The sequence below is a fragment of the Hakea prostrata genome, chromosome 10 (assembly GCF_041222555.1).
Source record: "Hakea prostrata isolate BN-2017 chromosome 10, UWA_Hpros_2, whole genome shotgun sequence".
Lineage (NCBI taxonomy): Eukaryota > Viridiplantae > Streptophyta > Magnoliopsida > Proteales > Proteaceae > Hakea > Hakea prostrata.
In genome coordinates this window covers 17,398,614-17,405,625 of record NC_142609.1, presented here as the reverse complement: position 1 = coordinate 17,405,625, position 7,012 = coordinate 17,398,614, and the positions used below count along the sequence as shown (strand labels likewise).

Sequence of the window (7,012 nt, the reverse complement as noted above, 5' to 3'; positions counted from 1 at the left end):
CTCCAAGCAATAAGATGATGACCGAGGAAAACACAATAGCCAGTGGTAGAGCGACGGTCATCGGGACATCCAGCCCAATCAGCATCAGAAAACCAGTAAAAGAAATAGGAGACCCAAAACGAAAGAACAACCCAAAAGTGGATGTACCACAAAGAAAACGAAGAATGCGTTTGACGGCACTCCAATGTAAATCAGTGGGTGAATGCATAAACTGTGCAACATGACTAACCGCAAAGGCAATATCAGGTCGTGTATTGGCTAAGTATTGTAAGGCACCTACTGTGTGTCGATATTCAGTTCCATCCACCAAAGGAGTTCCATCAGTGAGAGATAATAAAGCACCAGAAGCAAGTGGTGTAGCAATAGACTTAGCTTCATGCATCTTTGTATGAGAAAAATCAGGCAAAATAATACCAAAAGACTAAAAACGCCCCAAATGGACCAAACTACTCAAAATGTGAGATTTTTTTCCCTTCTTTCTATTAAATGTTGTAAATTGGGTTGCGTACGTGTATATCAATCAGGTTCTTCCAACTGATGAGACTTATGCTTTTTTCTCATTTGACTGGCTGATGAATCATTCTGGCATGTCCCTTTTGAGTGCTTCTCTTCTGAACTAGTTTGGTTTGTCAGTATTCCCTGGCTTTTTACTGAATTCCTTTGGTTAGTTCTTTTGTGGATCTCCTTTTCAAATCTTAAAAAAGCTGACTGATATATTTTCCTTCTGTTAGTTCAAGAATTATGTACTTCCTCCGACATGAATTGAATATTGTGTTGCATAAACATTAATATCATAATCCCAATCAACTACTTTCCAACATTTCTAATTTCATCAATTAAGTCTAAGTCTGATTTTCTACATTCATCTTAAATCTGAGGCACCAAGCCTCCCTTTAGTTCTTCATGTCCTGAACCCATTGATGCTTTTTAATCATTATCACAGATGGTAGCTTTCACCACGAGTCTACTAGAGCTGGTTGGGTCTCATTTATTTCTATAGTAGATGAGGATTATGTTTCCCTCCTTCCTTTTCATTCTTCTTTTCCCTCTTTCCTTTTCTGCCTCTTCATGGGGAAACAGTGACAATTTTGGCCAGCCTCCACCATGTTTGGTCATGGGTAGTACATTCTCGCACAGTTTTTCTCCAAATGTTATATGAAATAACTTACACAAATATAAAACAGATTCACAAAAGATGGACTTAAGATTCCTCCCATTTGAGAATTTATTCTTGAAGAGAAATTCCCACCAAAAGAAAGGCAGAGAAGTAAAACCTTTCTAGGCTGACGGCTTCACTCGATGGCACAGTAAATCCTCCCTGGTAAGCTGAGATCATGAGATCTCAAACTGATTTACAGAGATCCTTCTCTCAAATCCATAGATTCGACCTTGGTTTTCAGATTGTGGAGCAGTTTAAGTTCTTAATTATTTGTGGTTTCAAAATCTGATTCTGACGTTGATTTCTCAAATGGTCCTGATGACAAATTCCTGAAATCCTTAAATTTGGTCTTGGATCTTAATTTTAAATCCAGAATGATCTATTACAGAATAAATTTAAAATAGGCAAAGATGAATGAAAAAATTTCTCTGGTACATATTTTGACTCCTTTGCATCTTTTTGAGTTGACTGGTGCAACATACGGGTACATATTTTCATTGCATTATTTGTACAAATTTGCTTCTGTCTTGAGCTTGATGCATCATCATCCCTTGGTTATTCCCTCTTATTTTCATTTTTGTTTTTTTTTTGAGAGATCAATTTGTCTGTGTTGTACTATTGCAATACCATCTCAAAGTTTTGTTTCTTTTGTAGTGGTCAACCATCACTAAGAAGAGAGATTGAGAATAAGTGCAACGGGATTCTCTTGAAGTTCTGTCATGTAGATCAAGGGCGTGTCATTTACTTTTCCTTCATCGAAGTGGACCTTCGAGTCCTACCGTGATAATCTTCTTCAGGTGGAATTTTATTTCAGCGTACATTAAAATTGGTGGCAGAAAAAAAAAATCCATTATAAGATCAGCATGGTCTCAGTGATGCAGATCAAACCTGTTCAAGGGTTCCGATAAAAACCAGGTTAGAATCAGGATATGGATTTAGTAGGATATTAGTATATTTGATTTATCTTGTAATGTTTTATTGAGGTTAGAGTTCCATTCCATTGTAGATTTAGATTGGGTTGGCTAATTAGTATACAGGGATAAATTTTACTGCTATTTCAGTTTCGACTAGAACTAATAAATAAATTTTTAAGCTTGTTTCCATAGATCTACTGCTTGTAACTTCCTTACATTTTTGTAGGTTTGATTGCTAATGGATCAATCTATTGCTGTTGACACTTGGGAGTTGTTTATCGTCAAACACAATAGCTTCTCTACAATTTTGGTTGTATATTTTTTGAACAACTAGAATGGTAGGGTTGGCAAGGGATGATCTTGTATGGAAGCATGATGTCCCAAGTTCAACTCCTCATACCCTTGGGCCACTCATACTGGGTGGATGTTGCAAATGGTGGATAAGATTTGAGCAAGATTCACAGGACTTCTTTTGCAATTTGGAAGGATGGAATATGCAAAGTTGATGATTTCAGGAATGCCGGTTCACAATGTCTTTTTTATTTTTTGCTCCCCCAAAAAATAAAACATTTCTCTGTTTACTGGTATTTTAATTAGTAAAAGAGATTGATAGAAAGTACTTTTTGTTCAAACCTCATTCTAGCAACACTTTATATACTTCAAATTTTGTCTCTTCGGAGACATCCGATAAAATTGGAACGATACAAAGAAGATTAGCATGGCCCTGCGCAAGGATGACACGCACAAATCGAGAAATGGTCCAAATTTTTTAAAGAGATTGTACTTTTCATAAAAAACGTTTGGAGGCTGAGAAGAGATGGAGGAGAGAGATACTCTGAAGAAAGAAGCTTTGGAGAAAGATGGTGTGCATAGGTCTTCGGATAGGGCTACTAATGGCTTCTCTCAGAAGATGGACGGTGGGAGATCTTACGCTGGGGTGGTAGGGACTTCCATTATGCCTGAGATTGATTCCCTCCCATCCCCTATGCACGCTGGATCTTATCGGCGTATTGTTATTCCTCAATCTGAGTATGAGTTGCAGCGTACTCAATTTCGTTTCTCCTTGATTGGGAGGGCAAACTTTCGTCAAACAACAATGGATGCTTTACGTGATCTAGCTTCTAAATTATGGAAACTAAAACAAGGAGTTTCTTTTCATTCCTTGGGAAAGGGTTTCATGATTTTTCAATTTAGATGTGAGGAAGATTTGTTAGAAGTTTGGAGAAGAGGTGTCTAGAATATTGGCAATCAACTGATTCGATTCCAACGTTGGCGTCCGGATTTTAACATTCATACTCCTCTACCATCTGCCAAACTGGTTTGGATTCGTTTCCCTGATCTTCCTCTTGAATACTGGCATGCCAAGGTATTACTTTCTATTGCTAAGACGGTAGGTCGTCTTGTTTCTTTAGACCGTCGTACTCGTCTTGGTTCTGTGGGACATTACGCAAGAATTCTGGTGGAATTAGAATTGGAAGTGTGTTTGAAGTTCAAATAGAACGCCTTGAACCTGGTTCTACACGTGTTTTCAGCTTCATTCAAAAGGTGATCTATGAGGATGGAATTCGAAGATGTTTTCGATGCAATCGAGAAGGTCATTTGGGCAAAAATTGCAATGTTAATATTCCTTCGCCTAAAGAGAAGTTTGTTCCTCATCACTTGGCGCATGAAGATGCGGTTCTGAATGAAGGTCCTAATTCTATTAGGATTGCAAAGACGCTGGAGTTTGAGGGTGAGAGTAATTTGTCCTCTCAAGTGGTTCATGCGGCTTTATTGGAGGCAAGGCTAGTGGACTCTTTGTTGGCCAATGAGAATTTAGTTAATTCTCTTTTAAATCAAGGGGTTTCTGATAATGAGGTGTTGGTTTTGGGTAAGGACTCTTCTTCGAATCATTCTTCTTCGAATCCTAGCCAAGAGAGCAACCCTTTTGAACTTCAAAAAATCCTTGATGCGGATAAGAGTTCTAAATCTCATGGAAACCTTCTTTTGGTTGATGGTTTTGATTTTCAAAATGGTGTGGTTATTGGTTCGGCCACAAATTTTAAATTTCAAAATCCTTAGATGTAGATAAGTGTTTTAAGTTTATTGGTAACTCTCCTTTGGAGAGTTCACTAGTGGGACCCGAAGATAAGATTGACGATTGTGATTCAGCCAAGCATTTTGAATTTCAAAATGTCCATGTTTCGGGTAAGACTTCTATTCAAATTGAAAACCTTACGTTGGGGGATTCATTGGTGGGACCCAATGACAAGAATGAAGGGTGTGATTCGGCCAAGCATTTTGAATTTCAAAATGATCATGTTGCGGGTAAACTTCTATTCAAATTGAAAACCCTACTTTGGGGGATTCATTTGTGGGACCCATTGATAAGAATGAAGGGTGTGTTTCGACCAAGCATTTTGAATTTCAAACAGGTCATGCTGCAGATAAGAGTTCTATTCTACTTGAAAACCTTAATTTGGGGGATTCATTGGTGGGACCCAATGCTGTAAATGCACTAAGAGGTTCGACCAAAGAAGGAAGGTATTTTAGAGAGAAAGGGGTTGACGTGGCAACTAGGGAGAATGCGTTGGACTCTAGTGGGGCCCAGAAGAGTTCGGCCATATTTGAAAATGATGGAACGCTGCAATTGGAAGTTGTTCCTCCTCCTTTGTCTTCTATCTCAATGAGGGATGAAGGCTCTCCTCGTCGGAAGCCTGGTCGTCCTAAGAAGGCTCATGCAGTGAAGAAAGTGGCTACAAGTAAAAAGGGTTTGTTGGCAGAGGAATTCAAGAAGGTAGATGCTGCTTTAGGGAAAGTCTCTACAGTAAATAAGAGCCTCTCATTGGGAGAGGAAAGTGCTGCTTTGTAACTGTTGATATGAAGCTTTTCTTTTGGAATATTCGCGGCATTGGTAATGCGTCTGGTAGGAGGGCCCTTAAAATGCTGTTAATGACTCATCAACCAGAGATTTTTTGTGTCGCTGAACCAAAAGTGGATGTTAGTAAGTGCCCAATTCTCTTTATTAATAGATTGGGATATTCTTCTAATTTTGTGTATAATTTTCGGCAGAAGAATGTTCCGAATCTTTGGGTCTTTTGGAAGAGAGAGTTGCAGCGGCCCTCTGTTCTCTCTTCATTGACCAACAACTTTTTCTTCAATTCGAGTGGCAAGGTGTCCAATTTGGTCTATCAGTGGTTCATGCTTGTTGTGATAGATCTGATCTCAGACGGCTTTGGGAGGATCTTATTGCTCTCCCTTTGTCCAGCTTACCATTTCTTGTTATGGGGGACTTTAATGCAGCGTTACGGGTGTCTGAAAGGAGGGGTTGAAGAAGATTCCAATTGGGTGCAGCAGCTGATTTTCAGGCTACCATTGATGCTTGTGAGCTTTTTGAAGTTCCATCTTCGGGTAGGAAATTTACATGGTCAAACCAACGCAAAGTTGGTAATGTTCATTCGGTCCTTGATAGATGTTTCTTCAATGCCAGATGGTTAGAGTTGTTTGGTGATTCTAAACAGATCAATCTTCCGACACACTCGTCTGATCACTCTCCGATTTGTGTCTTTGTTGACAAAGGTGTCAAACCAGTAAACTCTCCTTTCAGGTTCAATAATTTTTGGATGACTGACGATTCTTTTTTGGAGGTGGTTCGTTTGGCGTGGGTGGAACCGGTTGTTGGTGATCCCATTTTTGTACTAGCACAGAGATTGAAGAATGTTAAGCAACGTCTTAAAGCTTGGGCAAAATGACATTTCCTAATCTTTTTATTGAAGTACAGCAAGCGGAGAAAGATCTAGCATCCTTTCAAACTAATATTGATCAACTTGATATGACAGATGAATATTTTGACCAAGAGGCTTCCTTGAAGTCAAAACTTGTACAAGCAATGGATCTTTTGGACTCTCTTCTTCTGCAGAAAGCAAAGATCAGGTGGTTGAGGGAGGGAGATAGGAATTCAAAATTTTTTCATCTCTCTACTAAACTTAGAAGGAATAAAAATTCTGTTAAATCTTTGCGAAGAATGGATGACACTTGGACATCAAGTTCGGTTGAACTGCAGGATTATGTGGTGACTTACTTTGAAAACTATCATAAAGCTGGTTCCTACTTGAGACACCCAGAGTTGTTGTCTGTGTTTCCAAAAGTGCTGATGAATGATGATTGTTTATTACTTGAAGGTTTGCCCTCTAATGAGGAGATCAAATGAGTGGTATGGGACCTAGATCCTGACAGTTCTCCAGGACCAGATGGCTTTTCGGGAAGTTTTTTCCGCAAATGTTGGGATATTGTTTCAGCCGATTTTGGGGCTGTTGTTCGATCCTTCTTTCAAAAAGGAAAACTTCCGAAAGGGGTAAATAATTGTTTCCCTCACTTTAGTTTCCAAGGTGGAGAATGCAGCTACACTGGACAAATTTCGGCCTCTATGTATGGGGAATTTTTTTTGCAAAGCATTGTCAAAGATAATGGCATCTCGGCTGAGTCCTCTTTTGCCTAAGCTTATTTCTAAGGAGCAAGGAGCTTTCCAGAAAGGTAAGATGATTTCTGAAAATATTGTTGTCGCTTCTGAACTTACAAATATTTTACATTCTTCTGTTAGAGGGGGAGGGATGGGAATTAAGATTGATATTATGAAGGCTTATGATACTCTATCATGGGAGTTTTTATTCTTGGTCTTGAAGGCTTTTGGATTTTCAAATAGATGGGTTGGTTGAATTCATGAGACGCTTCAGTCTACTAGAATCTCAGTTTTATTGAATGGGGGACCAGTTGGATTCTTTGGAGTTGAGAAAGGGCTTCGGCAAGGGGACCCTTTATCTCCTCTTCTTTTTCTTCTTGCAGAAGAGGTACTATGCAGGGGCATTCATTCTTTGATAGCTGCTGGTAGATTGAGAGCTTTGCTAGGTCCCAGGGGAGTAGAAGTTCCTTCCGTTCTGATGTATGCTGATGATATTTTTAT

General features: G+C 39.1%; 1 non-coding gene across 1 annotated transcript; it reads left to right on the top strand.

Moving 5' to 3' along the window:
• Positions 1–2,741: 2,741 nt before the first annotated feature.
• Positions 2,742–2,843, top strand: LOC149002189 (U6 spliceosomal RNA). The gene has a single exon (XR_016170458.1). It is a non-coding gene; the product is annotated as a U6 spliceosomal RNA (small nuclear RNA).
• The last annotated feature ends 4,169 nt before the right edge of the window (positions 2,844–7,012 follow it).